This window comes from Harmonia axyridis, chromosome X (genome assembly GCF_914767665.1).
Source record: "Harmonia axyridis chromosome X, icHarAxyr1.1, whole genome shotgun sequence".
NCBI lineage: Eukaryota > Metazoa > Arthropoda > Insecta > Coleoptera > Coccinellidae > Harmonia > Harmonia axyridis.
The window spans coordinates 23,648,357-23,673,861 of NC_059508.1; positions in this window are offsets into that span (position 1 = coordinate 23,648,357).

The window sequence follows — 25,505 nt, forward strand, 5'->3', positions numbered from 1 at the left end:
GTCCCTTATACCAATGTGGTTTCCTTAGACACGTGTGTCAAGCTTTCGTCCCTGTGCAATACGATGAGAAGTGTTAGAATGAGAAACATTGAAGGAAATAACAAACAAATCAAATCAACAACAGAAGTCAGTCGTGCATTTGTGATTACAGCAAGAAAATCAACAATGTGGAATGGCTTACTTGGATAATTGTTCATTAAACAAAAAGAAGGGAATAAGAACAGTCCCTTATACCAAAGTGGTTTCCTTAGACACGCGTGTCAAGCTTTCGTCCCTGTGCAATACGATGAAAAGTGTTAGAATGAGAATCATTGAAGAAAATAACAAACGAATGAAATCAACAACAGAAGTCAGTCGAGCATTTGTGGTTACAGCAGCAATTGACCTCACCACGTGGGAGATTATAGCTACCTGCGTGACATCCGAGTACAAGAAAATCCACAATGTGGAATTGCTTACTTGGATAATTGTTCATTAAACAAAAAGAAGGGAATAAGAACAGTCCCTTATACCAAAGTGGTTTCCTTAGACACGCGTGTCAAGCTTTCGTCCCTGTGCAATACGATGAAAAGTGTTAGAATGAGAAACATTGAAGAAAATAACAAACGAATGAAATCAACAACAGAAGTCAGTCGTGCATTTGTGGTTACAGCAGCAATTGACCTTACCACGTGGGAGATTACAGCTACCTGCGTGACATCCGAGCCCAAGAAAATGAACAATGTGGAATGGCTTACTTGGATAATTCATCATTATACCAAAAAAAGGGAATAAGAACAGTCCCTTATACCAATGTGGTTTCCATAGACACGTGTGTCAAGCTTTCGTCCCTGTGCAATACGATGAGAAGTGTTAGAATGGGAAACATTGAAGGAAATAACAAACAAATCAAATCAACAACAGAAGTCAGTCGTGCATTTGTGATTACAGCAGCAATTGACCTTATCACGTGGGAGATTATAGCTACCTGCGTGACATCCGAGTCCAAGAAAATCAACAATGTGGAATGACTTACTCGGATAATTGATCATTATACAGAAAGAATGAAGTAAGAACAGTCCCTTATACCAATGTGGTTTCCATAGACACGTGTGTCAAGCTTTCGTCCCTGTGCAATACGATGAAAAGTGTTAGAATGAGAAACATTGAAGAAAATAACAAACGAATGAAATCAACAACAGAAGTCAGTCGTGCATTTGTGGTTACAGCAGCAATTGACCTTACCACGTGGGAGATTATAGCTACCTGCGTGACATCCGAGTCCAAGAAAATCAATAATGTGGAATGGCTTACTTGGATAATTGATCATCATACAGAAAGAAGGGAATAAGAACAGTCCCTTATACCAATGTGGTTTCCTTAGACACGTGTGTCAAGCTTTCGTCCCTGTGCAATACGATGAGAAGTGTTAGAATGAGAAACATTGAAGGAAATAACAAACAAATCAAATCAACAACAGAAGTCAGTCGTGCATTTGTGATTACAGCAGCAATTGACCTTACCACGTGGGAGATTATAGATACCTGCGTGACATCCGAGTCCAAGAAAATCAACAATGTGGAATGACTTACTTGGATAATTGATCATTATACAGAAAGAATGAAGTAAGAACAGTCCCTTATACCAAAGTGGTTTCCTTAGACACGTGTGTCAAGCTTTCGTCCCTGTGCAATACGATGAGAAGTGTTAGAATGAGGAACATTGAAGGAAATAACAAACAAATGAAATCAACAACAGAAGTCAGCAGTCCAATTGTGGTTACAGCAGCAATTGACCTTACCACGTGGGAGATTATAGCTACCCGCGTGTCATCCGAGTCCAAGAAAATCAACAATGTGGAATGGCTTACTTGGATAATTGTTCATTAAACAAAAAGAAAGGGAATAAGAACATTCCCTTATACCAAAGTGGTTTCCTTAGACACGTGTGTCAAGCTTTCGTCCCTGTGCAATACGATGAAAAGTGTTAGAATGAGAAACATAGAATGAAATAACAAACAAATGAAATCAACAACCGAAGTCAGTCGTGCATTTGTGGTTACAGCAGCAATTGACCTTACCACGTGGGAGATTATAGCTACCTGCGTGACATCCGAGTCCAAGAAAATCAACAATGTGGAATGGCTTACTTGGATAATTGTTCATTAAACAAAAAGAAGGGAATAAGAACAGTCCCTTATACCAAAGTGGTTTCCTTAGACACGCGTGTCAAGCTTTCGTCCCTGTGCAATACGATGAAAAGTGTTAGAATGAGAATCATTGAAGAAAATATCAAACGAATGAAATCAACAACAGAAGTCAGTCGAGTATTTGTGGTTACAGCAGCAATTGACCTCACCACGTGGGAGATTATAGCTACCTGCGTGACATCCGAGTACAAGAAAATCCACAATGTGGAATTGCTTACTTGGATAATTGTTCATTAAACAAAAAGAAGGGAATAAGAACAGTCCCTTATACCAAAGTGGTTTCCTTAGACACGCGTGTCAAGCTTTCGTCCCTGTGCAATACGATGAAAAGTGTTAGAATGAGAAACATTGAAGAAAATAACAAACGAATGAAATCAACAACAGAAGTCAGTCGTGCATTTGTGGTTACAGCAGCAATTGACCTTACCACGTGGGAGATTACAGCTACCTGCGTGACATCCGAGCCCAAGAAAATGAACAATGTGGAATGGCTTACTTGGATAATTCATCATTATACCAAAAAAAGGGAATAAGAACAGTCCCTTATACCAATGTGGTTTCCATAGACACGTGTGTCAAGCTTTCGTCCCTGTGCAATACGATGAGAAGTGTTAGAATGAGAAACATTGAAGGAAATAACAAACAAATCAAATCAACAACAGAAGTCAGTCGTGCATTTGTGATTACAGCAGCAATTGACCTTATCACGTGGGAGATTATAGCTACCTGCGTGACATCCGAGTCCAAGAAAATCAACAATGTGGAATGACTTACTCGGATAATTGATCATTATACAGAAAGAATGAAGTAAGAACAGTCCCTTATACCAATGTGGTTTCCATAGACACGTGTGTCAAGCTTTCGTCCCTGTGCAATACGATGAAAAGTGTTAGAATGAGAAACATTGAAGAAAATAACAAACGAATGAAATCAACAACAGAAGTCAGTCGTGCATTTGTGGTTACAGCAGCAATTGACCTTACCACGTGGGAGATTATAGCTACCTGCGTGACATCCGAGTCCAAGAAAATCAATAATGTGGAATGGCTTACTTGGATAATTGATCATCATACAGAAAGAAGGGAATAAGAACAGTCCCTTATACCAATGTGGTTTCCTTAGACACGTGTGTCAAGCTTTCGTCCCTGTGCAATACGATGAGAAGTGTTAGAATGAGAAACATTGAAGGAAATAACAAACAAATCAAATCAACAACAGAAGTCAGTCGTGCATTTGTGATTACAGCAGCAATTGACCTTACCACGTGGGAGATTATAGATACCTGCGTGACATCCGAGTCCAAGAAAATCAACAATGTGGAATGACTTACTTGGATAATTGATCATTATACAGAAAGAATGAAGTAAGAACAGTCCCTTATACCAAAGTGGTTTCCTTAGACACGTGTGTCAAGCTTTCGTCCCTGTGCAATACGATGAGAAGTGTTAGAATGAGGAACATTGAAGGAAATAACAAACAAATGAAATCAACAACAGAAGTCAGCCGTCCAATTGTGGTTACAGCAGCAATTGACCTTACCACGTGGGAGATTATAGCTACTCGCGTGTCATCCGAGTCCAAGAAAATCAACAATGTGGAATGGCTTACTTGGATAATTGTTCATTAAACAAAAAGAAAGGGAATAAGAACATTCCCTTATACCAAAGTGGTTTCCTTAGACACGTGTGTCAAGCTTTCGTCCCTGTGCAATACGATGAAAAGTGTTAGAATGAGAAACATAGAATGAAATAACAAACAAATGAAATCAACAACCGAAGTCAGTCGTGCATTTGTGGCTACAGCAGCAATTGACCTTACCACGTGGGAGATTATAGCTACCTGCGTGACATCCGAGTCCAAGAAAATCAACAATGTGGAATGGCTTACTTGGATAATTGTTCATTAAACAAAAAGAAGGGAATAAGAACAGTCCCTTATACCAAAGTGGTTTCCTTAGACACGCGTGTCAAGCTTTCGTCCTTGTGCAATACGATGAAAAGTGTTAGAATGAGAAACATAGAAGGAAATAACAAACAAATGAAATCAACAACAGAAGTCAGACGTGCATTTGTGGTTACAGCAGCAATTGACCTTACCACGTGGGAGATTATAGCTACCTGCGAGACATCCGAGTCCAAGAAAATCAACAATGTGGAATGGCCTACTCGGATAATTGTTGATTAAACAAAAAAAAAGGAATAAGAACAGTCCTTTATACCAAAGTGGTTTCCTTAGACACGTGTGTCAAGCTTTCATCCCTCAGCAATACGACAAAAAGTGTTAGAGTAAGAAACATTGAAGGAAATAACAAACGAATGAAATCAACAACAGAAGTCAACCGTCCAGTTTTGGTTACAGCAGCAATTGACCTTACCACGTGGGAGGAAATCAAAAATGTGGAATGGCTTAATAAGAAATATTGGAGGAAATAACAAACAAATGAAATCAACAACAGAAGTCAGCCGTCCAGTTTTGGTTACAGCAGCAATTGACCTTACCAATTGAGAGATTGTAGCTACATGCGTGACATCCGAGTCCAAGAAAATCAACAATGTGGAATGGCTTACTTGGATAATTGTTGATTAAACAAAAAAAGGGAATAAGAACAGTCCCTCATACCAAAGTGGTTTTCTCAGACATGTGTGTCAAGCTTTCGTCCCTGTGCAGTACGATGAAAAGTGTTAGAATGAGAAACATAGAAGGAAATAACAAACAAATGAAATCAACAACAGAAGTCAGTCGTGCATTTGTGGTTACAGCAGCAATTGACCTTTCCACGTGGGAGATTATAGATAGCTGCGTGACATCCTAGTCCAAGAAAATCAACAATGTGGAATGGCTTACTTTGATAATTGTTCATCAAAAAGAAAAAAGGGAAGAAGAGCAGTCCCTCATACCAAAGTGGTTTCCTTAGACACGTGTGTCAAGCTTTCGTCACTGTGCAATACGATGAAAAGTGTTAGAATGAGAAACATTGAAGAAAATAACAAACGAATGAAATCAACAACAGAAGTCAGTCGTGCATTCGTGGTTACAGCAGCAATTGACCTTACCACGTGGGAGATTACAGCTACCTGCGTGACATCCGAGCCGAAGAAAATCAACAATGTGGAACGGCTTACTTGGATAATTGTTCATTAAACAAAAAGAAGGGAATAAGAACAGTCCCTTATACCAAAGTGGTTACCTTAGACACGCGTGTCAAGCTTTCGTCCCTGTGCAATACGATGAAAAGTGTTAGAATGAGAATCATTGAAGAAAATAACAAACGAATGAAATCAACAACAGAAGTCAGTCGTGCATTTGTGGTTACAGCAGCAATTGACCTCACCACGTGGGAGATTATAGCTACCTGCGTGACATCCGAGTCCAAGAAAATCAACAATGTGGAATTGCTTACTTGGATAATTGTTCATTAAACAAAAAGAAGGGAATAAGAACAGTCCCTTATACCAAAGTGGTTTCCTTAGACACGCGTGTCAAGCTTTCGTCCCTGTGCAATACGATGAAAAGTGTTAGAATGAGAATCATTGAAGAAAATAACAAACGAATGAAATCAACAACAGAAGTCAGTCGTGCATTCGTGGTTACAGCAGCAATTGACCTTACCACGTGGAAGATTATAGCTACCTGCGTTACATCCGAGTCCAAGAAAATCAACAATGTGGAATGGCTTACTTGGATAATTGTTCATTAAACAAAAGAAGGGAATAAGAACAGTCCCTTATACCAAAGTGGTTTCCTTAGACACGCGTGTCAAGCTTTCGTCCCTGTGCAATACGATGAAAAGTGTTAGAATGAGAAACATTAAAGGAAATAACAAACAAATGAAATCAACAACAGAAGTCAGTCGTGCATTTGTGGTTACAGCAGCAATTGACCTTACCACGTGGGAGATTATAGCTACCGGCGTGACATCCGAGTCCAAGAAAATCAACATTGTGGAATTGCTTACTTGGATAATTGTTCATTAAACAATAGAAGGGAATAAGAACAGTCCCTTATACCAAAGTGGTTTCCTTAGACACGCGTGTCAAGCTTTGGTCCCTGTGCAATACGATGAAAAGTGTTAGATTGAGAATCATTGAAGAAAATAACAAACGAATGAAATCAACAATAGAAGTCAGTCGTGCATTTGTGGTTACAGCAGCAATTGACCTCACCACGTGGGAGATTATAGCTACCTGCGTGACATCCGAGTCCAAGAAAATCAACAATGTGGAATGGCTTACTTGGATAATTGTTCATTAAACAAAAAGAAGGGAATAAGAACAGACCCTTATACCAAAGTGGTTTCCTTAGACACGCGTGTCAAGCTTTCGTCCCTGTGCAATACGATGAAAAGTGTTAGAATGAGAAACATTGAAGAAAATAACAAACGAATGAAATCAACAACAGAAGTCAGTCGTGCATTTGTGGTTACAGCAGCAATTGACCTTACCACGTGGGAGATTACAGCTACCTGCGTGACATCCGAGCCCAAGAAAATGAACAATGTGGAACGGCTTACTTGGATAATTGTTCATTAAACAAAAAGAAGGGAATAAGAACAGTCCCTTATACCAAAGTGGTTTCCTTAGACACGTGTGTCAAGCTTTCGTCCTTGTGCAATACGATGAAAAGTGTTAGAATGAGAATCATTGAAGAAAATAACAAACGAATGAAATCAACAACAGAAGTCAGTCGTGCATTTGTGGTTACAGCAGCAATTGACCTCACCACGTGGGAGATTATAGCTACCTGCGTGACATCCGAGTCCAAGAAAATCAACAATGTGGAATGGCTTATTCCACATTGTTGATTTTCTTGGACTCGGATGACACGCAGTTAGCTATTATCTTTTACGTGGTAAGGTCAATTGCTGCTGTAACCACAAATGCACGACTGACTTCTGTTGTTGATTTCATTTGTTTGTTATTTCCTTTAATGTTTCTCATTCTAACATATACAGAAAGAAGGGAATAAGAACAGTCCCTTATACCAATGTGGTTTCCATAGACACGTGTGTCAAGCTTTCGTCCCTGTGCAATACGATGAGAAGTGTTAGAATGAGAAACATTGAAGGAAAAAACAAACAAATCAAATCAACAACAGAAGTCAGTCGTGCATTTGTGATTACAGCAGCAATTGACCTTACCACGTGGGAGATTATAGCTACCTGCGTGACATCCGAGCCCAAGAAAATCAACAATGTGGAACGGCTTACTTGGATAATTGTTCATTAAACAAAAAGAAGGGAATAAGAACAGTCCCTTATACCAAAGTGGTTTCCTTAGACACGCGTGTCAAGCTTTCGTCCTTGTGCAATACGATGAAAAGTGTTAGAATGAGAATCATTGAAGAAAATAACAAACGAATGAAATCAACAACAGAAGTCAGTCGTGCATTTGTGGTTACAGCAGCAATTGACCTCACCACGTGGGAGATTATAGCTACCTGCGTGACATCCGAGTCCAAGAAAATCAACAATGTGGAATGGCTTACTTGGATAATTGCTCATTAAACAAAAAGAAGGGAATAAGAACAGTCCCTTATACCAAAGTGGTTTCCTTAGACACGCGTGTCAAGCTTTCGTCCCTGTGCAATAAGATGAAAAGTGTTAGAATGAGAATCATTGAAGAAAATAACAAACGAATGAAATCAACAACAGAAGTCAGTCGTGCATTCGTGGTTACAGCAGCAATTGACCTTACCACGTGGGAGATTACAGCTACCTGCGTGACATCCGAGTCCAAGAAAATCAACAATGTGGAACGGCTTACTTGGATAATTGTTCATTAAACAAAAAGAAGGGAATAAGAACAGTCCCTTATACCAAAGTGGTTTCCGTAGACACGCGTGTCAAGCTTTCGTCCCTGTGCAATACGATGAAAAGTGTTAGAATGAGAAAAATTAAAGGAAATAACGAACAAATGAAATCAACAACAGAAGTCAGTCGTGCATTTGTGGTTACAGCAGCAATTGACCTTACCACGTGGGAGACTATAGCTACCGGCGTGACATCCGAGTCCAAGAAAATCAACAATGTGGAATTGCTTACTTGGATAATTGTTCATTAAACAAAAAGAAGGGAATAAGAACAGTCCCTTATACCAAAGTGGTTTCCTTAGACACGCGTGTCAAGCTTTCGTCCCTGTGCAATACGATGAAAAGTGTTAGAATGAGAAACATTGAAGAAAATAACAAACGAATGAAATCAACAACAGAAGTCAGTCGTGCATTTGTGGTTACAGCAGCAATTGACCTTACCACGTGGGAGATTACAGCTACCTGCGTGACATCCGAGCCCAAGAAAATCAACAATGTGGAATGGCTCACTTAGATAATTGTTCATCAAAAAGAAAAAAGGGAATGAGAACAAACCCTTGTGGTTTCCTTAGACACGTGTGTCAAGCTTTCGTCCCTGTGCAATACGATGAAAAGTGTTAGAATGAGAAACATAGAAGGAAAAAACAAACAAATGAAATCAACAACAGAAGTCAGTCATGCATTTGTGGTTACAGCAGCAATTGACCTCACCACGTGGGAGATTACAGCTAGCTGCGTGACATCCTAGTCCAAGAAAATCAACAATGTGGAATCGGAATAAGAACAGTCCCTCATACCAATGTGGCTTCCTGAGACACGTAAGTCAAGCTTTCGTCCCTGTGCAATACGATAAAAAGTGTTAGAATGAGAAACATAGAAGGAAAAAACAAACAAATGAAATCAACCACAGAAGTCAGTCGTGCATTTGTGGATACAGCAGCAATTGACCTTACCACGTGGGAGATTATAGCTACCTGCGTGACATCCGATTCCAAGAAAATCAACAATGTGGAATGGCTTAATTGGATAATTGTTCATTGAACAAAAAGAAGGGAATAAGAACAGTCCTTATACCAAAGTTGTTTCCTTAGACACGTGTGTCAAGCTTTCGTCCCTGTGCAATACGATGAGAAGTGTTAGAATGAGAAACATTGAAGAAAATAACAAACAAATGAAATCAACAACAGAAGTCAATCGTGCATTCGTGGTTACAGCAGAAATGGACCTTACCACGTGGGAGATTATAGCTACTTGCGTGACATCCGAGTCCAAAAAAATCAACAATGTGGAATGGCTCACTTAGATAATTGTTCATCAAAAAGAAAAAAGGGAATGAGAACAAACCCTTGTGGTTTCCTTAGACACGTGTGTCAAGCTTTCGTCCCTGTGCAATACGATGAAAAGTGTTAGAATGAGAAACATTGAAGAAAATAACAAACGAATGAAATTAACAACAGAAGTCAGTCGTGCATTTGTGGTTACAGCAGCAATTGACCTCACCACGTGGGAGATTATAGCTAGCTGCGTGACATCCGAGTCCAAGAAAATCAACAATGTGGAATGGCTCACTTGTATAATTGTTCATTAAACAGAAAGAAGGGAATAAGAACAGTCCCTTATACCAAAGTGGTTTCCTTAGACACGTGTGTCAAGCTTTCGTCCCTGTGCAATACGATGAAAAGTGTTAGAATGAGAAACATTGAAGAAAATAACAAACGAATGAAATCAACAACAGAAGTCAGTCGTGCATTCGTGTTTACAGCAGCAATTGACCTTACCACGTGGGAGATTATAGCTACCTGCGTGACATCCGAGTCCAAGAAAATCAACAATGTGGAATGGCTTATTTGGATTATTGTTCATCAAAAAGAAAAAAGGGAATAAGAACAGTCCCTTATACCAATGTGGTTTCCTTAGACACGTGTCAAGCTTTCGTCCCTGTGCAATACGATGAGAAGTGTTAGAATGAGAAACATTGAAGAAAATAACAAACAAATGAAATCAACAACAGAAGTCAATCGTGCATTCGTGGTTACAGCAGAAATGGACCTTACCACGTGGGAGATTATAGCTACTTGCGTGACATCCGAGTCCAAAAAAATCAACAATGTGGAATGGCTCACTTAGATAATTGTTCATCAAAAAGAAAAAAGGGAATGAGAACAAACCCTTGTGGTTTCCTTAGACACGTGTGTCAAGCTTTCGTCCCTGTGCAATACGATGAAAAGTGTTAGAATGAGAAACATTGAAGAAAATAACAAACGAATGAAATTAACAACAGAAGTCAGTCGTGCATTTGTGGTTACAGCAGCAATTGACCTCACCACGTGGGAGATTATAGCTAGCTGCGTGACATCCGAGTCCAAGAAAATCAACAATGTGGAATGGCTCACTTGTATAATTGTTCATTAAACAGAAAGAAGGGAATAAGAACAGTCCCTTATACCAAAGTGGTTTCCTTAGACACGTGTGTCAAGCTTTCGTCCCTGTGCAATACGATGAAAAGTGTTAGAATGAGAAACATTGAAGAAAATAACAAACGAATGAAATCAACAACAGAAGTCAGTCGTGCATTTGTGGTTACAGCAGCAATTGACCTTACCACGTGGGAGATTATAGCTACCTGCGTTACATCCGAGTCCAAGAAAATCAACAATGTGGAATGGCTTACTTGGATAATTGTTCATTGAACAAAAAGAAGGGAATGAGAACAGTCCTTATACCAAAGTTGTTTCCTTAGACACGTGTGTCAAGCTTTCGTCCCTGTGCAATACGATAAAAAGTGTTAGAATGTGAAACATTCAAGAAAATAAAAAACGAATGAAATCAACAACATAAGTCAATCGTGCATTTGTGGTAACAGCAGCAATTGACCTTACCACGTGGGAGATTATAGCTCCCTGCGTGACATCCGAGTCCAAGAAAATTAACAATGTGGAATGGCTTACTTGGATAATTGTTCATTAAACAAAAAGAAGGGAATAAGAACAGTCCCTCATACAAAGTGGTTTCCTTAGACACGTGTGTCAAGCTTTCGTCCCTGTGCAATACGATGAAAATTGTTAGAATGAGAAACATAGAAGGAACTAACAAACAAATGAAATCAACAACAGAAGTCAATCGTGAATTCGTGGTTACAGCAGCAATGGACCTTACCACGTGGGAGATTATAGCTACCTGCGTGACATCCGAGTCCAAAAAAATCAACAATGTGGAATGGCTTACTTGGATTATTGTTCATCAAAAAGAAAAAAAAGGAATGAGAACAAACCCTTGTGGTTTCCTTAGACACGTGTGTCAAGCATTGGTCCCTGTGCAATACGATGAAAAGTGTTAGAATGAGAAACATAGAAGGAAAAAACAAACAAATGAAATCAACAACAGAAGTCAGTCATGCATTTGTGGTTACAGGAGCAATTGACCTTACCACGTGGGAGATTATAGCTAGCTGCGTGACATCCTAGTCCAAGAAAATCAACAATGTGGAATCGGAATAAGAACAGTCCCTCATACCAATGTGGCTTCCTTAGACACGTAAGTCAAGCTTTCGTCCCTGTGCAATACGATAAAAAGTGTTAGAATGAGAAACATAGAAGGAAAAAACAAACAAATGAAATCAACAACAGAAGTCAGTCGTGCATTTGTGGATACAGCAGCAATTGACCTTACCACGTGGGAGATTATAGCTACCTGCGTGACATCCGATTCCAAGAAAATCAACAATGTGGAATGGCTTACTTGGATAATTGTTCATTAAACAAAAAGAAGATAATAAGAACAGTCCTTATACCAAAGTTGTTTCCTTAGACACGTGTGTCAAGCTTTCGTCCCTGTGCAATACGATGAGAAGTGTAAGAATGAGAAACATTGAAGAAAATAACAAACAAATGAAATCAACAACAGGAGTCAATCGTGCATTCGTGGTTACAGCAGCAATGGACCTTACCACGTGGGAGATTATAGCTACTTGCGTGACATCCGAGTCCAAAAAAATCAACAATGTGGAATGGCTCACTTAGATAATTGTTCATCAAAAAGAAAAAAGGGAATGAGAACAAACCCTTGTGGTTTCCTTAGACACGTGTGTCAAGCTTTCGTCCCTGTGCAATACGATGAAAAGTGTTAGAATGAGAAACATTGAAGAAAATATCAAACGAATGAAATTAACAACAGAAGTCAGTCGTGCATTTGTGGTTACAGCAGCAATTGACCTTACCACGTGGGAGATTATAGCTAGCTGCGTGACATCCTAGTCCAAGAAAATCAACAATGTGGAATGGCTTACTTGGATAATTGTTCATTAAACAAAAAGAAGGGAATAAGAACAGTCCTTATACCAAAGTTGTTTCCTTAGACACGTGTGTCAAGCATTCGTTCCTGTGCAATACGATGAAAAGTGTTAGAATGAGAAACATTGAAGAAAATAACAAACGAATGAAATCAACAGTAGAAGTCAGTCGAGCATTTGTGGTTACAGCAGCAATTGACCTTACCACGTGGAAGATTATAGCTACCTGCGTGACATCCGAGTCCATGAAAATCAACAATGTGGAATGGCTTACTTGGATAATTGTTCATCAAAAAGAAAAAAGGGAATGAGAACAAACCCTTGTGGTTTCCTTAGACACGTGTGACAAGCTTTCGTTCCTGTGCAATACGATAAAAAGTGTTAGAATGAGAAACATAGAAGGAAATAACAAACGAATGAAATCAACAACAGAAGTCAGTCGTGCATTTGTGGTTACAGCAGCAATTGACCTTACCACGTGGGAGATTATAGCTACCTGCGTGACATCCGAGTCCAAGAAAATCAACAATGTGGAATGGCTTACTTGGATAATTGTTCATTAATCAAAACGAAGGGATTAAGAACAGTCCCTTATACCAAAGTGGTTTCCTTAGACACGCGTGTCAAGCTTTCGTCCCTGTGCAATACGATGAAAAGTGTTAGAATGAGAAACATAGAAGGAAATAACAAACAAATGAAATCAACAACAGAAGTCAGTCGTGCATTTGTGGTTACAGCAGCAATTGACCTTTCCACGTGGGAGATTATAGCTACCTGCGTGACATTCGAGTCCAAGAAAATCAACAATGTGGAATGGCTTACTTGGATAATTGTTGATTGAACAAAAAGAAGGGAATAAGAACAGTCCCTTATACCAAAGTGGTTTCCTTAGACACGTGTGTAAAGCTTTCGTCCCTGTGCAATACGATGAGAAGTGTTAGAATGAGAAACATTGAAGGAAATAACAAACAAATGAAATCAACATTAGGAGTCAGTCGTGCATTTGTGGTTACAGCAGCAATTGACCTTACCACGTGGGAGATTATAGCTACCTGCGTGACATCCGAGTCCAAGATAATCAACAATGTGGAATGGCCTACTTGGATAATTGTTGATTAAACAAAAAAAAAGAGAATAAGAACAGTCCCTTATACCAAAGTGGTTTCCTTAGACACGTGTGTCAAGCTTTCGTCCCTGTGCAATACTATGAAAAGTGTTAGAATGAGAAACAGAGAAGGAAATAACAAACAAATGAAATCAACAACAGAAGTCAGTCGTGCATTTGTGGTTACAGCAGCAATTGACCTTACCACGTGGGAGATTATAGCTACCTGCGTGACATTCGAGTCCAAGAAAATCAACAATGTGGAATGGCTTACTTGGATAATTGTTGATTGAACAAAAAGAAGGGAATAAGAACAGTCCCTCATACCAAAGTGGTTTCCTTAGACACGTGTGTCAAGCTTTCGTCCCTGTGCAATACGATGAGAAGTGTTAGAATGAGAAACATTGGAGGAAATAACAAACAAATGAAATCAACATTAGAAGTCAGTCGTGCATTTGTGGTTACAGCGGCAATTGACCTTACCACGTGGGAGATTATAGCTACCTGCGTGACATCCATGTCCAAGAAAATCAACAATGTGGAATGGCCTACTTGGATAATTGTTGATTAAACAAAAAAAAAAATAAGAACAGTCCCTTATACCAAAGTGGTTTCCTTAGACACGTGTGTCAAGCTTTCGTCCCTGTGCAATACGATGAAAAGTGTTAGAATGAGAAACATAGAAGGAAATAACAAACAAATGAAATCAACAACAGAAGTCAATCGTGCATTTGTGGTTACAGCAGCAATGGACCTTACCACGTGGGAGATTATAGCTACTTGCGTGACATCCGAGTCCAAAAAAATCAACAATGTGGAATGGCTCACTTAGATAATTGTTCATCAAAAAGAAAAAAGGGAATGAGAACAAACCCTTGTGGTTTCCTTAGACACGTGTGTCAAGCTTTCGTCCCTGTGCAATACGATGAAAAGTGTTAGAATGAGAAACATTGAAGAAAATAACAAACGAATGAAATTAACAACAGAAGTCAGTCGTGCATTTGTGGTTACAGCAGCAATTGACCTTACCACGTGGGAGATTATAGCTAGCTGCGTGACATCCTAGTCCAAGAAAATCAACAATGTGGAATGGCTTACTTGGATAATTGTTCATTAAACAAAAAGAAGGGAATAAGAACAGTCCTTATACCAAAGTTGTTTCCTTAGACACGTGTGTCAAGCATTCGTTCCTGTGCAATACGATGAAAAGTGTTAGAATGAGAAACATTGAAGAAAATAACAAACGAATGAAATCAACAGTAGAAGTCAGTCGAGCATTTGTGGTTACAGCAGCAATTGACCTTACCACGTGGAAGATTATAGCTACCTGCGTGACATCCGAGTCCATGAAAATCAACAATGTGGAATGGCTTACTTGGATAATTGTTCATCAAAAAGAAAAAAGGGAATGAGAACAAACCCTTGTGGTTTCCTTAGACACGTGTGTCAAGCTTTCGTTCCTGTGCAATACGATAAAAAGTGTAAGAATGAGAAACATAGAAGGAAATAACAAACAAATGAAATCAACAACAGAAGTCAGTCGTGCATTTGTGGTTACAGCAGCAATTGACCTTACCACGTGGGAGATTATAGCTACCTGCGTGACATCCGAGTCCAAGAAAATCAACAATGTGGAATGGCTTACTTGGATAATTGTTCATTAAACAAAACGAAGGGATTAAGAACAGTCCCTTATACCAAAGTGGTTTCCTTAGACACGCGTGTCAAGCTTTCGTCCCTGTGCAATACGATGAAAGTGTTAGAATGAGAAACATAGAAGGAAATAACAAACAAATGAAATCAACAACAGAAGTCAGTCGTGCATTTGTGGTTACAGCAGCAATTGACCTTACCACGTGGGAGATTCTAGCTACCTGCGTGACATCCGAGTCCAAGAAAATCAACAATGTGGAATGGCTCACTTGGATAATTGTTGATTGAACAAAAAGAAGGGAATAAGAACAGTCCCTCATACCAAAGTGGTTTCCTTAGACACGTGTGTCAAGCTTTCGTCCCTGTGCAATACGATGAGAAGTGTTAGAATGAGAAACATTGAAGGAAATAACAAACAAATGAAATCAACATTAGAAGTCAGTCGTGCATTTGTGGTTACAGCAGCAATTGACCTTACCACGTGGGAGATTATAGCTACCTGCGTGACATCCGAGTCCAAGAAAATCAACAATGTGGAATGGCCTACTTGGATAATTGTTGATTAAACAAAAAAAAAAATAAGAACAGTCCCTTATACCAAAGTGGTTTCCTTAGACACGTGTGTCAAGCTTTCGTCCCTGTGCAATACGATGAAAAGTGTTAGAATGAGAAACATAGAAGGAAATAACAAACAAATGAAATCAACAACAGAAGTCAATCGTGCATTTGTGGTTACAGCAGCAATTGACCTTACCACGTGGGAGATTATAGCTACCTGCGTGACATCCGAGTCCAAGATAATCAACAATGTGGAATGGCCTACTTGGATAATTGTTGATTAAACAAAAAAAAGAGAATAAGAACAGTCCCTTATACCAAAGTGGTTTCCTTAGACACGTGTGTCAAGCTTTCGTCCCTGTGCAATACGATGAAAAGTGTTAGAATGAGAAACAGAGAAGGAAATAACAAACAAATGAAATCAACAACAGAAGTCAGTCGTGCATTTGTGGTTACAGCAGCAATTGACCTTACCACGTGGGAGCTTATAGCTACCTGCGTGACATCCGAGTCCAAGAAAATCAACAATGTGGAATGGCTTACTTGGATAATTGTTGATTGAACAAAAAGAAGGGAATAAGAACAGTCCCTCATACCAAAGTGGTTTTCTTAGACACGTGTGTCAAGCTTTCGTCCCTGTGCAATACGATGAAAAGTGTTAGAATGAGAAACATTGAAGGAAATAACAAACAAATAAAATCAACAACAGAAGTCAGTCGTGCATTTGTGATTTCAGCAGCAATTGACCTTACCACGTGGGAGATTATAGCTACCTGCGTGACATCCGAGTCCAAGAAAATCAACAATGTGGAATGACTTACTTGGATAATTGATCATTATACAGAAAGAATGAAGTAAGAACAGTCCCTTATACGAATGTGGTTTCCTTAGACACGCGTGTCAAGCTTTCGTCCCTGTGCAATACGATGAAAAGTGTTAGAATGAGAAACATTGAAGAAAATAACAAACGAATGAAATCAACATTAGAAGTCAGTCGTGCATTTGTGGTTACAGCAGCAATTGACCTTACCACGTGGGAGATTATACCTACCTGCGTGACATCCGAGTCCAAGAAAATCAACAATGTGGAATAGCTTACTTGGATAATTGTTCATTAAACAAAAAGAAGGGAATAAGAACAGTCCCTCATACCAAAGTGGTTTCCTTAGACACGTGTGTCAAGCTTTCGTCCCTGTGCAATACGATGAAAATTGTTAGAATGAGAAACATAGAAGGAAATAACAAACAAATGAAATCAACAACAGAAGTCAATCGTGCATTCGTGGTTACAGCAGCAATGGACCTTACCACGTGGGAGATTATAGCTACCTGCGTGACATCCGAGTCCAAAAAAATCAACAATGTGGAATGGCTTACTTGGATAATTGTTCATCAAAAAGAAAAAAAGGAATGAGAACAAACCCTTGTGGTTTCCTTAGACACGTGTGTCAAGCTTTCGTCCCTGTGCAATACGATGAAAAGTGTTAGAATGAGAAACATAGAAGATAAAAACAAACAAATGAAATCAACAACAGAAGTCAGTCATGCATTTGTGGTTACAGCAGCAATTGACCTTACCACGTGGTAGATTATAGCTAGCTGCGTGACATCCTAGTCCAAGAAAATCAACAATGTGGAATGGGAATAAGAACAGTCTCTCATACCAATGTGGCTTCCTTAGACACGTAAGTCAAGCTTTCGTCCTTGTGCAATACGATGAAAAGTGTTTGAATGAGGAACATAGAAGGAAAAAACAAACAAATGAAATCAACAACAGAAGTCAGTCGTGCATTTGTGGATACAGCAGCAATTGACCTTACCACGTGGGAGATTATAGCTAGCTGCGTGACATCCTAGTCCAAGAAAATCAACAATGTGGAATGGCTTACTTGAATAATTGTTCATTAAACAAAAAGAAGGGAATAGGAACAGTCCTTATACCAAAGTTGTTTCCTTAGACACGTGTGTCAAGCATTCGTTCCTGTGCAATACGATGAAAAGTGTTAGAATGAGAAACATTGAAGAAAATAACAAACGAATGAAATCAACAGTAGAAGTCAGTCGAGCATTTGTGGTTTCAGCAGCAATTGACCTTACCACGTGGAAAATTATAGCTACCTGCGTGACATCCGAGTCCATGAAAATCAACAATGTGGAATGGCTTACTTGGATAATTGTTCATCAAAAAGAAAAAAGGGAATGAGAACAAACCCTTGTGGTTTCCTTAGACACTGTGTCAAGCTTTCGTTCCTGTGCAATACGATAAAAAGTGTTAGAATGAGAAACATAGAAGGAAATAACAAACAAATGAAATCAACAACAGAAGTCAGTCGTGCATTTGTGGTTACAGCAGCAATTGACCTTACCACGTGGGAGATTATAGCTACCTGCGTGACATCCGAGTCCAAGAAAATCAACAATGTGGAATGGCTTACTTGGATAATTGTTCATTAAACAGAACGAAGGGATTGAGAACAGTCCCTTATACCAAAGTGGTTTCCTTAGACACGCGTGTCAAACTTTCGTCCCTGTGCAATACGATGAAAAGTGTTAGAGTGAGAAACATAGAAGGAAATAACGAACAAATGAAATCAACAACAGAAGTCAGTCGTGCATTTGTGGTTACAGCAGCAATTGACCTTACCACGTGGGAGATTATAGCTACCTGCGTGACATTCGAGTCCAAGAAAATCAACAATGTGGAATGGCTTACTTGGATAATTGTTGATTGAACAAAAAGAAGGGAATAAGAACAGTCCCTTATATCAAAGTGGTTTCCTTAGACACGTGTGTATAGCTTTCGTCCCTGTGCAATACGATGAGAAGTGTTAGAATGAGAAACATTGAAGGAAATAACAAACAAATGAAATCAACATTAGAAGTCAGTCGTGCATTTGTGGTTACAGCAGCAATTGACCTTACCACGTGGGAGATTATAGCTACCTGCGTGACATCCGAGTCCAAGATAATCAACAATGTGGAATGGCCTACTTGGATAATTGTTGATTGAACAAAAAGAAGGGAATAAGAACAGTCTCTCATACCAAAGTGGTTTCCTTAGACACGTGTGTCAAGCTTTCGTCCCTGTGCAATACGATGAGAAGTGTTAGAATGAGAAACATTGAAGGAAATAACAAACAAATGAAATCAACATTAGAAGTCAGTCGTGCATTTGTGGTTACAGCAGCAATTGACCTTACCACGTGGGAGATTATAGCTACCTGCGTGACATCCGAGTCCAAGAAAATCAACAATGTGGAATGGCCTACTTGGATAATTGTTGATTGAACAAAAAAAAAAATAAGAACAGTCCCTTATACCAAAGTGGTTTCCTTAGATACGTGTGTCAAGCTTTCGTCCCTGTGCAATACGATGAAAAGTGTTAGAATGAGAAACATAGAAGGAAATAACAAACAAATGAAATCAACAACAGAAGTCAGTCGTGCATTTGTGGTTACAGCAGCAATTGACCTTACCACGTGGGAGCTTATAGCTACCTGCGTGACATCCGAGTCCAAGAAAATCAACAATGTGGAATGGCTCACTTGGATAATTGTTGATTGAACAAAAAGAAGGGAATAAGAACAGTCCCTCATACCAAAGTGGTTTTCTTAGACACGTGTGTCAAGCTCTCGTCCCTGTGCAATACGATGAAAAGTGTTAGAATGAGAAACATTGAAGGAAATAACAAACAAATGAAATCAACAACAGAAGTCAGTCGTGCATTTGTGATTTCAGCAGCAATTGACCTTACCACGTGGGAGATTATAGTTACCTGCGTGACATCCGAGTCCAAGAAAATCAACAATGTGGAATGACTTACTTGGATAATTGATCATTATACAGAAAGAATGAAGTAAGAACAGTCCCTTATACGAATGTGGTTTCCATAGACACGTGTGTCAAGCTTTCGTCCCTGTGCAATACGATAAAAAGTGTTAGAATGAGAAACATAGAAGGAAAAAACAAACGAATGAAATCAACAACAGAAGTCAGTCGTGCATTTGTGGATACAGCAGCAATTGACCTTACCACGTGGGAGATTATAGCTACCTGCGTGACATCCGATTCCAAGAAAATCAACAATGTGGAATGGCTCACTTGGATAATTGTTCATTAAACAAAAAGAAGGGAATAAGAACAGTCCTTATACCAAAGTTGTTTCCTTAGACACGTGTGTCAAGCTTTCGTCCCTGTGCAATACGATGAGAATTGTTAGAATGAGAAACATTGAAGAAAATAACAAACAAATGAAAACAACAACAGAAGTCAATCGTGCATTCGTGGTTACAGCAGCAATGGACCTTACCACGTGGGAGATTATAGCTACTTGCGTGACATCCGAGTCCAAAAAAATCAACAATGTGGAATGGCTCACTTAGATAATTGTTCATCAAAAAGAAAAAAGGGAATGAGAACAAACCCTTGTGGTTTCCTTAGACACGTGTGTCAAGCTTTCGTCCATGTGCAATACGATGAAAAGTGTTAGAATGAGAAACATTGAAGAAAATAACAAACGAATGAAATTAACAACAGAAGTCAGTCGTGCATTTGTGGTTACAGCAGCAATTGACCTTACCACGTGGGAGATTATAGCTAGCTGCGTGACATCCTAGTCCAAGAAAATCAACAATGTGGAATGGCTCACTTGGATAATTGTTCATTAAACAAAAAGAAGGGAATAGGAACAGTCCTTATACCAAAATTGTTTCCTTAGACACGTGTGTCAAGCATTCGTTCCTGTGCAATACGATGAAAAGTGTTAGAATGAGAAACATTGAAGAAAATAACAAACGAATGAAATCAACAGTAGAAGTCAGTCGAGCATTTGTGGTTACAGCAGCAATTGACCTTACCACGTGGAAGATTATAGCTACCTGCGTGACATCCGAGTCCATGAAAATCAACAATGTGGAATGGCTTACTTGGATAATTGTTCATCAAAAAGAAAAAAGGGAATGAGAACAAACCCTTGTGGTTTCCTTAGACACGTGTGTCAAGCTTTCGTTCCTAAGCAATACGATAAAAAGTGTTAGAATGAGAAACATAGAAGGAAATAACAAACAAATGAAATCAACAACAGAAGTCAGTCGTGCATTTGTGGTTACAGCAGCAATTGACCTTACCACGTGGGAGATTATAGCTACCTGCGTGACATCCGAGTACAAGAAAATCAACAATGTGGAATGGCTTACTTGGATAATTGTTCATTAAACAAAACGGAGGGAATAAGAACAGTCTCTCATACCAAAGTGGTTTATTTAGACACGTGTGTCAAGCTTTCGTCCCTGTGCAATACGATGAGAAGTGTTAGAATGAGAAACATTGAAGGAAATAACAAACAAATGAAATCAACAGTAGAAGTCAGTCGTGCATTTGTGGTTACAGCAGCAATTGACCTTACCACGTGGGAGATTATAGCTACCTGCGTGACATCCGAGTCCAAGATAATCAACAATGTGGAATGGCCTACTTGGATAATTGTTGATTAAACAAAAAAAAGAGAATAAGAACAGTCCCTTATACCAAAGTGGTTTCCTTAGACACGTGTGTCAAGCTTTCGTCCCTGTGCAATACGATGAGAAGTGTTAGAATGAGAAACAGAGAAGGAAATAACGAACAAATGAAATCAACAACAGAAGTCAGTCGTGCATTTGTGGTTACAGCAGCAATTGACCTTACCACGTGGGAGATTATAGCTACCTGCGTGACATTCGAGTCCAAGAAAATCAACAATGTGGAATTGCTTACTTGGATAATTGTTGATTGAACAAAAAAAAAAATAAGAACAGTCCCTTATACCAAAGTGGTTTCCTTAGACACGTGTGTCAAGCTTTCGTCCCTGTGCAATACGATGAAAAGTGTTAGAATGAGAAACATAGAAGGAAATAACAAACAAATGAAATCAACAACAGAAGTCAGTCGTGCATTTGTGGTTACAGCAGCAATTGACCTTACCACGTGGGAGCTTATAGCTACCTGCGTGACATCCGAGTCCAAGAAAATCAACAATGTGGAATGGCTCACTTGGATAATTGTTGATTGAACAAAAAGAAGGGAATAAAAACAGTCCCTCATACCAAAGTGGTTTTCTTAGACACGTGTGTCAAGCTCTCGTCCCTGTGCAATACGATGAAAAGTGTTAGAATGAGAAACATTGAAGGAAATATCAAACAAATGAAATCAACAACAGAAGTCAGTCGTGCATTTGTGATTTCAGCAGCAATTGACCTTACCACGTGGGAGATTATAGCTACCTGCGTGACATCCGAGTCCAAGAAAATCAACAATGTGGAATGACTTACTTGGATAATTGATCATTATACAGAAAGAATGAAGTAAGAACAGTCCCTTATACGAATGTGGTTTCCAAAGACACGTGTGTCAAGCTTTCGTCCCTGTGCAATACGATAAAAAGTGTTAGAATGAGAAACATAGAAGGAAAAAACAAACGAATGAAATCAACAACAGAAGTCAGTCGTGCATTTGTGGATACAGCAGCAATTGACCTTACCACGTGGGAGATTATAGCTACCTGCGTGACATCCGATTCCAAGAAAATCAACAATGTGGAATGGCTCACTTGGATAATTGTTCATTAAACAAAAAGAAGGGAATAAGAACAGTCCTTATACCAAAGTTGTTTCCTTAGACACGTGTGTCAAGCTTTCGTCCCTGTGCAATACGATGAGAATTGTTAGAATGAGAAACATTGAAGAAAATAACAAACAAATGAAATCAACAACAGAAGTCAATCGTGCATTCGTGGTTACAGCAGCAATGGACCTTACCACGTGGGAGATTATAGCTACTTGCGTGACATCCGAGTATAAAAAAATCAACAATGTGGAATGGCTCACTTAGATAATTGTTCATCAAAAAGAAAAAAGGGAATGAGAACAAACCCTTGTGGTTTCCTTAGACACGTGTGTCAAGCTTTCGTCCATGTGCAATACGATGAAAAGTGTTAGAATGAGAAACATTGAAGAAAATAACAAACGAATGAAATTAACAACAGAAGTCAGTCGTGCATTTGTGGTTACAGCAGGAATTGACCTTACCACGTGGGAGATTATAGCTAGCTGCGTGACATCCTAGTCCAAGAAAATCAACAATGTGGAATGGCTTACTTGGATAATTGTTCATTAAACAAAAAGAAGGGAATAGGAACAGTCCTTATACCAAAGTTGTTTCCTTAGACACGTGTGTCAAGCATTCGTTCCTGTGCAATACGATGAAAAGTGTTAGAATGAGAAACATTGAAGAAAATAACAAACGAATGAAATCAACAGTAGAAGTCAGTCGAGCATTTGTGGTTACAGCAGCAATTGACCTTACCACGTGGAAGATTATAGCTACCTGCGTGACATCCGAGTCCATGAAAATCAACAATGTGGAATGGCTTTCTTGGATAATTGTTCATCAAAAAGAAAAAAGGGAATGAGAACAAACCCTTGTGGTTTCCTTAGACACGTGTGTCAAGCTTTCGTTCCTGTGCAATACGATAAAAAGTGTTAGAATGAGAAACATAGAAGGAAATAACAAACAAATGAAATCAACAACAGAAGTCAGTCGTGCATTTGTGGTTACAGCAGCAATTGACCTTACCACGTGGGAGATTATAGCTACCTGCGTGACATCCGAGTCCAAGAAAATCAACAATGTGGAATGGCTTACTTGGATAATTGTTCATTAAACAAAACGAAGGGATTTAGAACAGTCCCTTATACCAAAGTGGTTTCCTTAGACACGCGTGTCAAGCTTTCGTCCCTGTGCAATACGATGAAAAGTGTTAGAATGAGAAACATAGAAGGAAATAACAAACAAATGAAATTAACAACAGAAGTCAGTCGTGCATTTGTGGTTACAGCAGCAATTGACCTTACCACGTGGGAGATTATAGCTACCTGCGTGACATCCGAGTCCATGAAAATCAACAATGTGGAATGGCTTACTTGGATAATTGTTCATCAAAAAGAAAAAAGGGAATGAGAACAAACCCTTGTGGTTTCCTTAGACACGTGTGTCAAGCTTTCGTTCCTGTGCAATACGATAAAAAGTGTTAGAATGAGAAACATAGAAGGAAATAACAAACAAATGAAATCAACAACAGAAGTCAGTCGTGCATTTGTTGTTACAGCAGCAATTGACCTTACCACGTGGGAGATTATAGCTACCTGCGTGACATTCGAGTCCAAGAAAATCAACAATGTGGAATGGCTTACTTGGATAATTGTTGATTGAACAAAAAGAAGGGAATAAGAACAGTCCCTTATACCAAAGTGGTTTCTTTAGACACGTGTGTAAAGCGTTCGTCCCTGTGCAATACGATGAGAAGTGTTAGAATGAGAAACATTGAAGGAAATAACAAACAAATGAAATCAACATTAGAAGTCAGTCGTGCATTTGTGGTTACAGCAGCAATTGACCTTACCACGTGGGAGATTATAGCTACCTGCGTGACATCCGAGTCCAAGATAATCAACAAAGTGGAATGGCCTACTTGGATAATTGTTGATTAAACAAAAAAAAGAGAATAAGAACAGTCCCTTATACCAAAGTGGTTTCCTTAGACACGTGTGTCAAGCTTTCGTCCCTGTGCAATACGATGAGAAGTGTTAGAATGAGAAACATTGAAGGAAATAACAAACAAATGAAATCAACATTAGAAGTCAGTCGTGCATTTGTGGTTACAGCAGCAATTGACCTTACCACGTGGGAGATTATAGCTACCTGCGTGACATTCGAGTCCAAGAAAGTCAACAATGTGGAATGGCTTACTTGGATAATTGTTGATTGAACAAAAAGAAGGGAATACGAACAGTCCCTCATACCAAAATGGTTTCCTTAGACACGTGTGTCAAGCTTTCGTCCCTGTGCAATACGATGAGAAGTGTTAGAATGAGAAACATTGAAGGAAATAACAAACAAATGAAATCAACATTAGAAGTCAGTCGTGCATTTGTGGTTACAGCAGCAATTGACCTTACCACGTGGGAGATTATAGCTACCTGCGTGACATCCGAGTCCAAGAAAATCAACAATGTGGAATGGCCTACTTGGATAATTGTTGATTAAACAAAAAAAAAATAAGAACAGTCCCTTATACCAAAGTGGTTTCCTTAGACACGTGTGTCAAGCTTTCGTCCCTGTGCAATACGATGAAAAGTGTTAGAATGAGAAACATAGAAGGAAATAACAAACAAATGAAATCAACAACAGAAGTCAGTCGTGCATTTGTGGTTACAGCAGCAATTGACCTTACCACGTGGGAGCTTATAGCTACCTGCGTGACATCCGAGTCCAAGAAAATCAACAATGTGGAATGGCTCACTTGGATAATTGTTGATTAAACAAAAAAAAGAGAATAAGAACAGTCCCTTATACCAAAGTGGTTTCCTTAGACACGTGTGTCAAGCTTTCGTCCCTGTGCAATACGATGAAAAGTGTTAGAATGAGAAACAGAGAAGGAAATAACGAACAAATGAAATCAACAACAGAAGTCAGTCGTGCATTTGTGGTTACAGCAGCAATTGACCTTACCACGTGGGAGATTATAGCTACCTGCGTGACATTCGAGTCCAAGAAAATCAACAATGTGGAATGGCTTACTTGGATAATTGTTGATTGAACAAAAAGAAGGGAATAAGAACAGTCTCTCATACCAAAGTGGTTTCCTTAGACACGTGTGTCAAGCTTTCGTCCCTGTGCAATACGATGAGAAGTGTTAGAATGAGAAACATTGAAAGGAAATAACAAACAAATGAAATCAACATTAGAAGTCAGTCGTGCATTTGTGGTTACAGCAGCAATTGACCTTACCACGTGGGAGATTATAGCTACCTGCGTGACATCCGAGTCCAAGAAAATCAACAATGTGGAATGGCCTACTTGGATAATTGTTG